Source organism: Trichosurus vulpecula, chromosome 2 (genome assembly GCF_011100635.1).
Source record: "Trichosurus vulpecula isolate mTriVul1 chromosome 2, mTriVul1.pri, whole genome shotgun sequence".
NCBI classification, from domain to species: Eukaryota; Metazoa; Chordata; class Mammalia; order Diprotodontia; family Phalangeridae; genus Trichosurus; species Trichosurus vulpecula.
In genome coordinates, this window is record NC_050574.1 from 14,184,287 (window position 1) to 14,198,824 (window position 14,538).

Sequence of the window (14,538 nt, forward strand, 5' to 3'; positions counted from 1 at the left end):
GGGGGGGGAGAGAGGGAGAGGGAGAGAGAGAGAGAGAGAGAGAGAGGGAGAGGGGGAGGGGGGGGGGAGCAATGGAGAGAGAGAGAGAGAGAGAGCGAGAGGGGGAGGGGGGAGGGGGGGAGAGAGGAGAGAGAGAGAGAGAGAGAGAGAATGACTAACTGCCTCTTTCACATGTAGGAGGGGGGCACAGGGGGCCCACTCTGAGGCCAGGACTTGGGAGACAACACAAGCGGTCCTTCATGTAGAGTGTGGAAGATTCCCCTGGGGAATAGCTTCTATGCCTGAGAACTGTGAGAAACAAACGGCTGGAGGCTTTCCCCTAGAGAATTCAGTCCAGGCAGACAGTGGAAACCCAGTGGGTGAGTCACAGATCAGACCAGTCTGAAGATCTAAGAGCAGAGCTGGTGGTAAGAAAGTCTAAGGGAAAACCAATTACACCGTGTGGGGGAAGGGCAAAGTTAAAAAAAAAAAAGAATGACCTAGATAAGGGAGAAAATGTACACCTATCTGAAACAGACCAATGTGGAGAGGCATATGGAAGTCACAAACCTGGCAAAGAGGCCTGAGAGAGAGCAGTGAGGGCGAATTTCAATCATCCACATACCTGTTGGGGCTCTCCCTGCTAAAAGTAGGATGGCTCATGATTTAACTTGCTTTAATGATGATTTCATCTTTCAAAAGTGAAAGTACCAATAAGATTCATTTCTGGACATGATTCTCACAAATATAAAAAAAGTGCAGCTCAAGTGGAAGTGATGGAAACCTCTACAGAGGAGTCAAGCTAGGAAGAATGAGGGAAGAGAAAGAATGAAATGCTGAAAACACAAAGGGAAATTATTGTGATGCAGAAGAAAAGGGAAAGCTGGCTAAGAAGACCCATGTGGATGTACAGGGAATTCAACCAACTTAGGTTCAGGTGACAGAAGAAATAACAGGAGGTACCAAATGATGGATACTAAGATAAAGGAATAGTGTTGGGAGTACAAAAACTCACAACAAGCGTAACTTACTGAGGTTCAAGAGGGATTTTTTAAAAGGGAGGTTTTAGATGTAGTGGGGAAAAAAGGGACATCATAATGGCTCAATGTTACCTTGGAAGGTCTCCAGTGGAGCGGCTCAGACTTCTTGTGCTTAGCACTGGTAATCAAGGACTTGGGCCAAGTGTTAGATTATAAAATTTAATAGGAATAAACATAGTCTTACACTTGGGTTCAAAGAAATCAACTTCAAAAGAAAAGATGGCAAGGCATGGTGAGAGAGTAAATGGTTTGTCTCAAATGAAACTCTGGGGTCTTAGTGGACTATAAATGCCACCATTTAAATATGGCCCTATCACCACAAAGGGAAGAATAAGATTTCATACTTCACTGGGAGAGGTGTAATGTCCAAGAAAAAGGAGGGGAGAATTAGTTGTGCTGTACTCAGGCCTAGTCAGATTATATCTGGAATATTGTGTTCAGTTCTGGGCGCTGTATTTTTTTTTTTTTAAGGAAGGATGCTGATAGGCTGGAATTTCCTGAGGAGAGCAACCAGGATGGAAAAGGGCCTTGGGATATGAACATCAGTTGACAGAACTGGGTAGGCTAAGTCTGCAGAAGAGAAGATTTAGGCTGCACATGATGGTGGTATGAGGTATTCAGTTCTGGAAGGGTTAACAAATATTCATTTTGTTCTGCTTGGCCACAGAGGGCAAAACAAGACTGCTTTTTGAGGGAGCACATTCCCCTGTACTGGACATTTTCAGGTGGAGGATGACTTGTCAGAGATGCGTGGAAGGGCTGCGATGAGAGGTACAAGAGGTTTCAGAGGCCTCTTCCAATTCTAACTCTATGATCCAATGACCTCTGACATTTCTTTCGGCTTGGAGAGTCTGTGATGTCATGACAGAGTAACCTTTGGACAGGTTCACTCTTTGATACATAAGAGGAATCTATAAACACAGGCTACCTGTATTACAGCAAGGCTTGAAACAGATAAGTGGCCACGAAATAGATAGAAAGAACACTGGTCTTGAGAGCCAGGAAGACTTGAGTTTGAATCCTCCCTTAGTCACTTACTAGATGGGTAACCCTGGGCAAGTTAACCTCTCAGGCCTCAGTTTCCTCATTTGTAAAATGGAGATAGGAATAAGCACCTACCTCATAGGAAGGTTCTAAGGACTCAATGAGATGATATACATACAGCCCTTTGTAAAGCTTCAAGCACTCTACGAATGCTAGCTATTATTATTTGTAAAGTTTCTCATGACAAAGTCATGAGATACATTTTTAGACTATTTGGAGACATGCAGGTAGAACAAAGTAATTATGTAAATTTTTAGTTATAGAGTTATGTAAACTGGTTGCATAAGCATACTACAAGTGTGGCATGCTTATACCTGTCCCAAAAATTTTAGTGCAGTTTTAAGTTTTAATGAAGGCTTAACAGCTTAACACTGCCCTAAGACTTTTGGGATGCCATATATATGGGTCAATGCCATCCTCTTCTGGGGACTGCCACAGGGATGTACTTGCCCGTTAGGTCCAGTATTTTAATCAATGACTTTTATGGAGGAGCTTCCCCACATTATGAACAAATCTGTGGATAACTCAAAATGGAGAAGGGCCAAGCTGAAACAATTTTTAGTAATCAAGAACAAAAGGCCAAAGTCAGGGCCGTGAAACTAAATAGGGACATATCTAGAGGACCACAATTGGGTCCAAAAACGGTCAGGAAAAAAAAGCCTTCAGGGGCAGTTGTGCGATCAGATGGCTCTTAGACAGCACAACGCCTCGTCTCCAGAACCCGAAAGTGCGCTATTACAGAAACATTAACCTTTCCAAAGCCTTCGGAGGAGGAGTCGGCACCTCCCGGAGAATCGATTCCCTCTGTACTAGTCATTCCGTCCACGAGCACCGAACAAAGCTCCCTCCACGGGCAGGTGCCTCTAACCACCGCAGTGACACTTCGCAGGTTTCCACCGGCAATCCGCTCGCTTTCACTCTGACAGAATCATCTGCGTGGTGGTCCACGCCGACTACCGCTAGACCGAATTGTCTCCCTAACCATCAATAATAACCGGAAAGCGCCTAGCTAGGTGCCTGGCACATAGTACGCGCTACACACACGTAAGATCGTCACTATCAGCCGCCGCTTCACTTTTGTTTATATTTTGGGACATCGGTGAAGGGTCTGGGAAAAAGACACCAATAAACATTCATCCCGGGAGCCCCCTCCACCTTCCCTGAAGGACCCCAAGCTGGGGACCCCAGGCCAGCAGGTGTGAGCGCCGCTTGGCCGCTCCCGCCCACAAGGGTCACGTGCCACTTCCCACAAGGGTCACGTGCCACTTCCCGCAGGGTCACGTGTCCTCTCTTGCCCCCCCGCCCCCCATCTCCCGGGGCTCACCTCTTTCCTCGCGCCTCAGGCCCAGCTTCTCCACAGACCCGGGACACACCCCGATGCCACCCGCTCCTCCTGGACCCGCCCCAACCCAACACGACCTCGGCTGCCTCCAGATACGCCCAACTCGGGCGAGTCCGATACCTGACAGCCAAGGCCGCGCACGCACGCGAGCACGTACGCACTCACGCCGCAGCAAGCGCGTGCGCGCACACCGCCCCGGAGCGGAGGGCGGAGGGCAGGCATCTCTGCCTTCCTGTCCCCTCCCCTTTTCCTGCCTGCACTCACTTCCGGGACCACGAGCTCCGGCCCCGCTCCGCCCCCCCCCCCCCCCTTCCCCACCGTCCGCTATGGGAAGTTCTGCCACAAACGCCTCAGCAGAACGTGGGGTCGTGAGTCCGGCGTAGCCATATAGATGCATCCTGGGAAACGTAGTCTGAATTCCCCCATGTTACTTTCCTTCATCACTTTCTCAAATCTAGAAATCAATCAAACAAGCCCAGACACGTAGGGTCGCTCATTTCCGACGTGGAAATGCTGGCACTGAACATTTAACAATCGGCCGAGCCATAGCCTCAGTCTCTTCCCAGTCTCACCGTTAGCCAGGCCCTGTCCAGCCTCCACTGCCCCTTTGTCCCCTTCTCCTAGGGAGGCCAGACTCCAATCCTGAGCGTCCACCCCCACCCCCACCCCCAGGGGCCTCCTGCTGAGGGGAGCTGAAGGAGGGCCCCGAAGTCTGCGGACGGGGCCACTGTATGTGCTGGCTTTACTTCAGACAGACTGATGGACAGATGAGCGACCTCACTAAGGCCAATCCTTTCTCTTGTCACTTTAATCCCATCCAGCACTCTGTCTTCTGCACTCGTCTTTCACCTGCCAATCTCTCTATTCAATTCAGTAAACATTTATTAAGCACCCACTATGTGCCAGACAACGTGCTTACTATGTGCTTAGTGTTGGGGACACAAAAAGAGGCAAAAGATAGTCCCTGTCCTCAAGGAGCTAACAAGCTAATGGGAGATACAACAAGCAAACAAATATTCTGTCAACAGGCAATCACAGGGTCGGGAGACTCGTGTGAAAACCAGGTTTATTACAAGACAGATGAAGCTGCATGTGGAACCCAAGGAGTTCCCAGTCCTTACAGAAGTTTACATTTTATAATAGCGGGACAAAGGGAGGAGGGGATACCAGGAAGGGGTGAGACATGGGAGGGGGAAGCCTGCAGCAAAGGCAGGGAGAAAGGCAAGACCACTCCCCAGGAGAATGAGCAACGTGATGGTAAAAGCTGCATTCTTTTCCCTTGGGAACTGCCAGACTATGAAGATGGGAGGGTTTGCTTGTCTGCAAAGAACCCCAGCTGCACAAACATTATCCCAGCCTGACACAGACTGGCTGGAGCCTGTCTTGCTTCCCCAGGATAACCAGGGAGTCCAGCTTGGGGTGCAACAACGAATTATGTCAGTTCAGGGGGAGCTTTGTTCTTGACACATTCAGGGCCTTCTGCATGCCCTGGGTCCAGTGTTTCTGGAAAATATGGCAACTCAAAAAGACAAGTTCAGGGGACCCCTTAACAGCCCTTAACACTTGCAGGTGTATTAGATTTCATATTGTTCATAAGTGTGGGCATGATCCATGTGGAATCATCTTTGGAAAAATTTTTGTACACTTTCTTTGTGTTTCAACCACAGGGTGGGATCCCTGCCTCCTGCAGTAAGCAGGCCAGGGTTGGGTAAACAGACAATTTTTAGGGCACCTTTTCTAGCCCCTTCTTCATACCAGGAGGTGAGCAGTTAGGTCCTTAAGAAGGCTATTCAGCTCTTTTTGTGGTGACAAAGAATTGGAAATTGAGGGGATACTCATCAATTGGGGAATGACTGAACAAGTTGTGATATATGAATCCTATTGTGCTATAAGAAATGATGAGCAGGGTGATCTCAGAGAAACCCAGAAGGACTTACATGAACTGATGCTGAGTGAAGTGAATAGAACCAGAACATTGTACACAGCAAAAGCAACATTATAACTCTTCTCGGCAGTACAAATCCAAGACAATTCCAAAAGACTCATGATGGAAAAAGCTAACTACATCCAGAGAAAGAACTATGGAGCCTGAATGCAGATTGAAGCATACTATTTTCACTTTTTTTGTGGTTTTTGTTTTTTCTTTCTTGTGGCTTTTCCCTTTTGTTCTGATTCTTCTTTCACAACATGACTAATATGGAAATGTTGGAAAAAAAAAGAAGGCTGCTCAGACACCCAGGGGGGCTGCTGAATCCTACTTCTGCTTCAGTCCAGTGAGAAGATGACCCTATAGCCTGGACTGCCTGTGTGCAGGGCTGTGACTGCAGCTCCCAGTATATCCATACCTGATGCTTTGTCACTAGCATGTCACCACAGGACTTTGACGTAGGCAAAATAGTAACATAGTAAAATAATAAAATAGTAAAATTGTTGAATAGTAAAATGGGAAGGATGATGTCTTTTGACTTGTGTGTAAATTGGATTTAAGTGAGGCAGAATTTCACCAAGTCATCAGCCTCACTCTCTCTTCCAGAGAGTTCAAAGTCCAGAGGCAGGACAAAGGTCAGGACCAGGGGTGATGGCTTGGGGTGGAGTGGATGGCCTTGGCATCTTTGATATCCAACCAGGCTCTGAGCGCTTCATATAGCTCACTTCTGGTGCCTGTAATAGTAAAACTATTTTATTTATTTATAGTAGTAGGAACTTAATAAATGTTTGTTGATTGATTAATCCATTGGAATTAGAGGAGAAAACTAGGAGCAATGTCTAAGTTATAAAGAGGGAAATTCAAGAGTGATATCAGAAAGGACTTACTAATGATTAGAACCATCCAAATGTGGAAAGAGCTTCCTCAGGATGGGGAGAGGCCTCACAGATAGTTGTCAAGAAGGGGCTGGATGAAGGCGCTTGTCAGGTTCGATACAGTTGGGATTCTTTTCCTGTGTAGGTTGGGCTTGATGGCTACCAATGTCCCTTCCAAACCCCAAATTCTGTGATTTGGGCTGAAGGAAAAGCAATCATTCCCAACATGAGAGCTGGGGAGCAGGGTGATGATCAAGGAAAACTTCCTGAAAGAAGTGGTATTTTAGGAATGGATGGGCAAGAATCCATGGGGCAAAGAGGGAGGGGAAGGACATTCTAGGCATGGGCAACCTAGTGAATACAAAACATCAAGAGGCAGAGAAATACAGGGTGTGTTCAAGGAGCGGGACTGGGAGCAGCTAGGTGGTCCAGTGGATACAGTGTTAGACTTCATTAGGAAGACTTGAGTTCAAATCCTGCCTAAGCTGTGTGAACCTACATAGATCATTTAACCTCTGACAGCCTCAGTTTCCTCATTTGTAAAATGGGGATAGTAGCAGTTATCTCACAGGTTGTTGGGAGGCTCAAATGAAAAGTAAAGTGTTTTATAAACCCTAAAGCTCTACTACATAAATGCTAATTATTGTCATTATCATCATCATTATAATTACCTAGTTATTCCCTGTGGGGATTAAAATTGTCCAACCTACAATAAAAGAGACTGAGGCAGAGGTCTGAGCCAATGGCACTTTATTAAAAGGTCCGTGGTCTCCTTTAATGAAGTGGAACTCAGATCTTCCTCACAATCCGAGATATCCCCTTCTTCTGGGACCTTACGTTTATAGAGTTTGATACCCAAATATACAAAAAAGGCCTGGCAAAATACAGAAATCCATTGGTTGACATATGATGCATAGGCTAAAATAAGCAGGAATGATCTGTAAGCAGGGTCACAAGTTGGGTGAAACAAGGAATATCTCCACTGACTCAGTGGTCCTAAGATGGATAGGGTCCTCCTTAGGTTAGGTAGGAGGAGAGGGTACAAGATATACATATGCTCCAAGAACGTATTGGGGGGTGGGAGGACTTTCCATACCATGCCACCACCCCTGCTTGGTTTGGTCTTGAAATTTGAGAAACAGGATGAAGATATCTTCGTCAGCATTCTTGTGGTTGTGCAAGTAAGCTCCATAGCCGGTAAACAAGTAATGAACATTACATTAAAGTTTGAGGGCCCTTCTATTAGAATCTATATTCCTATGTGACTTAAACAAAGTGTGGATTAATACATTGTTTGTTCTTATACCTATTATTAGGTGATTGACTAGATATGCATTACTAGATGAACATATTAAAATAATTACTAACAATCATTACCCCTTATAAAATCATAATGAACTAATACTGATTAGAGTTTGAGTAGGGGTCCTCAATGAATCATTTCTTTCACCCCATTCACAATCTTCTCCCACTAGTAATGTCTCTGCCTGGTCTAAATGCTCCTCGAAACACTGGACAATTGCTTTGCAAGAAATGGAATCTAATTGTTTTGTTTTTGTCTGTATACTCCGTGTCTAGCACATCTCCGGCACATAGAGGAGACTTCATAAATTCTCATTGATTGATGGATTGTTTCAATTCAGGACTTTAGAATGGATTCACCTGATTCTGATTCTGGGGAAAATGTGTGATTGTACAATAGGGAGGAAGTCCTGAAAGGCTTCCACAGAACTTAGCTAACTTTGTATTCTAGTACTTACCAAGTTCGCTTCCAGCTCTCCTAGGGTCAATCTTCTGACTCTAGCCCCTTCAGTCCCAACACATACACACACACACACACACACTTCCTGACAGTTCTATGTCCTTAGGTTTCCGGCTCCTAGGATAACTTTCCCTACTCCTTTCCTGTATGTCTATATTATATAGTATATATTATACCAAAACATTCATCACAACCCTCTTTGTGGTAGCAGAGAATCAGAAGCAAAGTGAGTTTCCGTTAATTCAGGAATAGTTGGAAAAAAGATGGTGTATGAATGTTGTGGAATATCACTGTGCTCCAAGAAATAGCAGATAGGAGGAATTCAAAGGGATATGGGAGCATCTGTACAAATGGACACAAAGTGAAAAAGCAGAGCAAGAGGACAATCTATACAACGTCCAGACTCACTACAGTGGGCCCATCACTGCCAACTGTGCCTGCAGGTTGGGACTATGAGGGATGATCGAATTTTGTTTCCACAGAAATCATATGAAGCATAATTTGTGAAAGCTAAGGAGTCAGGCTTATGGCTAACATAAAAGATAAATTGATTGTACTAGAAAGCAGTGGGGGGATGTTAGCCGCCGGTTAATCAGCATATCTAAGATCAGAGGCCCCTTCTTTGTTCTCTAAGAATGCCTTTTTCCTGTGTTAAAACTGCCAGGCCAGGTGAAGCTCCATTAACAACAGGGTCCATTTAGATAATTGGACTTTTCTTTCCTGAGTTGAATCTTCAACTATCTGATGCAGACATCCCAGAATAAGATTAAAAATATTTATGGCTTGTTATTCCTTTACTAAATAAAATATAGAGAGAATGAGATTGAAAGGGGAGGGAATTGGAATGTGGAAATAAGAAATGTAAACAAAGGGTGGACACCCACTTGGGGGTGTGGGTCAGGGGTTCTTGGATAGGCTGTGAACCCTGAAACGTCTGGCCAATGGGATACAGAGGAAGGAACTGCTAATCAGGATAAGACGTAAAAAGCTTTGTAATTGTCTGAAAGGGCGCATCTCCTTATGGATCGCCAAATTCTTGTGGTCTCTGGTAAGAGAGTGATAAATAAAATCTTTCTTTAGTTCCCTGATGGCCATGTGGAATTTTTTGGTAAGATGATTATTTCTCACAGGACTCCAAGGGGACAGCTCCCTCAGGTTCAAAGTATTGTGTGGGTCTGTACTCCTGAAACTAGAGCTCATAAGCCACCTTAGGTTCTCTTTTTTTTAATAGTCAACCAATAGACACAATTAGATCAAAGCAAAGAGATTTACTGAAATGGTCTTGTAAGAACATTGGGAAGTTTTTAGACTGTGGCAACTTTGTCATCTGCTGCTACAGACTTGGCTACCAATTCTGCTTCGGTGGGATCTCTCAGATAGCTTTGATGCATCTCTCAGTCTAATTGGTCACCTGGGTACTCTCACTTTAGATATCCATTTACTTGAAGTCTGGAAGAAGTATGTAACCCAAGTCTCAAAGCCCCTTGGTATTGGAATTCTTTCCTCATTGGTACACCTCTACTTCCTACACCTGTGTGAGGGGTGGGGCTTACTTGGTGAGCTGAAAGCCCTAGGTTCTTCAAATCACTTCAGTCTCTTAGGACTTTGGGCACTTCTGGCTTACTCTTTCTTTCTTTCTTTCTTTCTTTCTTTCTTTCTTTCTTTCTTTCTTTCTTTCTTTCTTTCTTTCCTTCTTTCTTTCTTTCTTTCTTTCTTTCTTTCTTTCTTTCTTTCTTTCTTTCTTTCTTTCTATCTCTCTTCCTTTCTTTCTTTCTCTCTTTCTTTCTTTCTCTTTCTTTCTTTCTCTTTCTTTCTTTCTCTCTTCCTTCCTTCCTTCCTTCCTTCCTTCCTTCCTTCCTTCCTTCCTTCCTTCCTTCCTTCCTTCCTTCCTTCCTTCCTCTTCTTCCTTCCTTCCTTCCTTCCTTCCTTCCTTCCTTCCTTCCTTCCTTTCTTTCTTTCTTTCTTTCTTTCTTCCTTTCTTCCTTTCTTCCTTTCTTCCTTCCCTCCTTCCCTCCTTCCTTCCTTCCTTCCTTCCTTTCTTTCTTTTTCTTTCTTTCTTTCTTTCTTCCCTCCTTCCCTCCTTTGTTTCTTTCTTTATTTCTTCCTTCCTTCCCTCCTTTCTTCCTTCCTTCCCTCCTTTCTTTCTTTTTCTTTCTTTCTTTATTTCTTCCCTCCTTCCCTCCTTTGTTTCTTTCTTTCCTTCCTTCCTTCCTTTCTTTCTTTCTTCCTTCCCTCCTTTATTTCTTCCTTCCCTTCTTCCTTCCTTCCTTCCTTCCTTCCTTCCTTTCTTTCTTTCTTTCTTTCTTTCTTTCTTTCTTTCTTTCTTTCTCTTTCTTTCTTTCTTTCCTCCCTTCCTTTTATTTTCTCTTTTCTTTCTTTTTCCCTTTATTATTTTTGCATTTCTATTTAGTATTTTATTTTTCCTAATTACATGTAAAACCTATTTTTAACATTTGTTTTTTAAAAATTTTCAGTTCCAAATTCTTTCCCTCCCTGCTCTCCCCCCTCATGGAGAAGGTAAGCAATTTGATGTAAGTTATAGAAGCACAATCATGTAAAATATATTTCCATATTAGTCATGTAAAAAAAATACATAGACCAAAAAAACCCAAGAAAAACGAAGAAAGTAAAAAAAAATTGCTTCACTCTGCACTCAGACTCTATCAGTTCTTTCTTTGGAGATAGATGGCGTTTTTTATCACAAGTCCTTCAGAATTGTCTTGGATCATTGTATTGTTGAAAACAGCTAAGTCATTCATAATTGATCCTCATACAATATTGTTATTATTGTGTACGAAGTTCTCCTGCTCAGTTCACCTTGTATTATTCATGTAAGTCTGTGAGGTTTTTCTGAGAGCATCCTGCTGATCATTTCTTATAGCACAATAATATTCCATCACAATCCTATGCCATAACTTGGTTAGCCATTCCCCAGTTGATGGCGTTTCCTCAATTTCCAATTCTTTGCCACCAGAAAAGAGTTCCTATAAATATTTTTTGTATGTATAGGTCCTTTTCCTTTTTGCTTTTTATCTCTTTGAGATACAGACCTAGCAGTAGTATTGCTGGGTATTTCTTAGGAGACACTGGAGTTTTTTGGACTCCACCCTCTAACACACCAACTACACCAATTATTAGACAGGTAAATACAGGAGAGCTGCTAGTGGTGTTTTAGCATTAGCACAGGTTCACTCTTGATCCAGACAGATAGGAAGACAGGAATGGAGACACAGTAAGGTGTTAAATAAGCTAGCTTACTTTACTCTAGTCTAATCTTCTCAATAGAGTTGCTGATAATGGGAGCACCAACTCCTACAGCATTCCCTAATTGACTTTCTCACAGGGGCTGGTGAGAAGGGGAGACAGCTACCCTTAAGTCTTCATGGGGTCAGTTGAGACAGGCACAGTATTTCAGCTTGTGCACTCCCCTAAATCCCGTCAAGCCTCAGTGGGGGCTGGTTGAGGCAAACACATCAATTCCAAACCCCCTCCCCCCCAAGCCTTGATGGGGGCCAATCAAGGCACATACAGCATTACATGGTCACATTCCCCTCTCACTGACCAGTGCTCACTTGATTTCTAGGGCAACAGACAATGAAGGCATATTGCCGGCAATAGCTTCACAAGTTTACGTTATCTCATCATTATATCTCACTGTGCAGTCATAGTAGATATTTACAATTGTAAGCACAAATGTTCATATTATTTATCATTATATAATGCTGTGCAAGCATGGTAGAGATGTTTACAAGTCATGAGCCTGGGAACTAGAGATTGTTAGGCCATGGATCCTGGGAAACAAAACTCTAAGAAAGAATAACCAAAATCTACCTCACACACAGTAAAATTCACCTTATATACACTGGGTCAAAGGGTTTTATAGCCTTTTGGGCATAGTTCCAAATTGTTCTCCAGTATGGTCGGATCAGTTCACAACTCCACCAGTAGAACATTATTGTTCCAATTTTCCCACAGCCCCTCCAACATATATAATTTTTCTTTTCTGTCATGTTAGCCAATCTGATAGTTGTGGGGTGATACCTCAAAGTTGTTTTAATTTGCATTTCTCTGATCAATAGTGATTTAGAGCACTTTTTCATATAACTATAGATAGTATCAGGATACTATTAGGAGATACCCTGTTTTCCAGAGCTAAGTAAGGCCCAGCAAGCAGGCTGTGCTCTGAGCTTGGCATAACAACAATCCATTGTGTTCACTCTCTGGATGATCTCAGCCACGGCAAAATCCCAGAATTGTTTCACAGCAGCACCAGGCTTTCAGCACTCTGACCTTGGACAAGTCTCTGCAGGAACCATGGTTATGAAGCCCTGTTACGAATCACACTTGGCTCATTCTTGCTGTTACCCTCATTGTCACTATCAGGGTTACAACTCACTGCACAAGTATTGAGATTTGCCCACACTAAAGTAGGTCTCCCTCTGGGGGAGTGGACTGGCATATGTTTTTAGTTTCCCTCCTTGCTTGCAATCCATTTCCCTCACTATAGACTATGACTTAGTCTCTGTATGGTTGTTCTTGACTGCTCTGTCTATTTGGCTCTGGCCTCCACAGGCCAAGAGGTTTGTTCCAGCTGACAACGGCTTTGATTACTTCATCTGAAAACTGCGTCTTCATATCCTTTGGACATTTATCAATTAGGGAATGGCTCTTATTTTTATAAATTTGACTCAGCTCTCTATATATTTGAGAAATGAGGCCTTTATCAGAGAAACTTGCTGAAAAATTTTCATTACTATTTTCCCCTCCATCCTATTTCACCCTATTTATTCTACTTTCTCTCCTTTTATCCTGTCCATCTTCAGAAATGTTTTACTTCTGACTACTGCCTCCTCTAATCTGCCCTCCCTTTTATCAGCTCCCCCTACTTGTTTTACCACCCCCCCCCCTTACCTCCTACTTTCCTATAGGGTAGGATAGATTTCTATACCCAACTGAGTGTGTATGTTATTCCTTTTTTTGAGCCAATCCTAATGAGAGTAAGGTTTAAGTATTCCCTCTTACCACCCCTATCTTACCCTCCCCTGTAAAAGCTCTTGCATGACATTGCATTATCCTTTCCCCTTCTTCCAGTGTGTTCCTCTTTCTCACCCCTTACTTTTATTTTTTTAGATATCATATAGATGTTTAGATAGCATATTCAACTCACACTTCTGACCTCTATCTATGTATATTCCTTCTAACTGCCTTAATGATGAGAAAGTTCTTAGGAGTTACAAGTATCATTTTCCCATGTAGGAATATAACAGTTTAACCTTATTGAGTCCTTTATGATCCTTTCTTTCTTGTTTACTTTTTTATGCTTCTCATGAGCCTTGTATTTGAAAGTCAAATTTTCAGGTCAGCTCTGCTCTTTTCATCAGAAATACTTGAAAGTCCTCTATTTCATTGAATATCCATTTCCCCCCTGAGGGATTATACTCAGTTTTGCTGGGTAGGTGGTTCTTGCTTATAATCCTAGCTCCTCTGACCTCCAAAAGATCATACTCCAAGCGGTCTGGTCCTTTAATGTAGAAACTACTTAGTCTTGTGTTATCTTTACTGTGGTTCCATGATATTCGAAATGTTTCTTTCTGGCTGTTTGCAATATTTTCTTAACCTGGGAGTCATGGAATTTGGCTATAATGTTCCTGGGAGTTTTCATTTTGGGATCTCTTCCAGGAGGTAATCAATGGATCTTTCCATTTTTATTTTATTCTTTGGATTTAAAATATCAGAACAGTTTTCCTGTATAATTTCTAGAAAGATGATATTTAGGATTTTTCTTTGATCAGGCTTTCAGGTAGTCCAATAATTCTTAAATTATCTTTCCTGGATTTATTTTCCAGGCCAGTTGTTCTTCCAATGAGATATTTCACATTTTCTACTTTTTTTATTCTTTTGACATTTTTTTATTGTTGCTTGATGTCTCATGTAGCCATTACCCTCCACTTGCTCAATTCTGATTTTTAAGGAATTTTGTTTTCAGTGAGCTTTTGTACACCTTTTTCCATTTGGCCAATTCTGCTTAAGGAGTTTTTCTCTTCAGTGAATTTTTGTGCCTGTTTTAACATTTGGTCTATTCTGTTTTTTGGGGTGTTATTTTCTTCAATGTTTTTGCAATATTTTCATCAATTTTTTGTGCCTTCTTTACCAAGCTGTTGACTCTTTTTCATGATTTTCTTGCATCACTGTAATTTATTTCCCCAAATTTCCTTCTGCTTCTCTTATTTGATTTTGAAAATCCTTTTTGAGCTCTTCCATGGCCTGAGACCAATTTACATTTTTCTTTGAGGTTTTGGATGTAGCAAATTTGTTATCTTCTTCTGAGCTTGTGTTTTGATCTTCATAGTAGTAACCATAGTAACTTTCTATGGTCAGGATCTTTTTTATTCCTATACACATACAGACATATGTACATACATATATACACACATATACACATCTATCTATCATCTATCTATTTATCTATCTATCTATCTATCTATCTATCTATCTATCTATCTATCTATCTATCTATATATAACTATACCATACCAGACAATACAGAGTGAAGGAGCTCTCCCATTGAG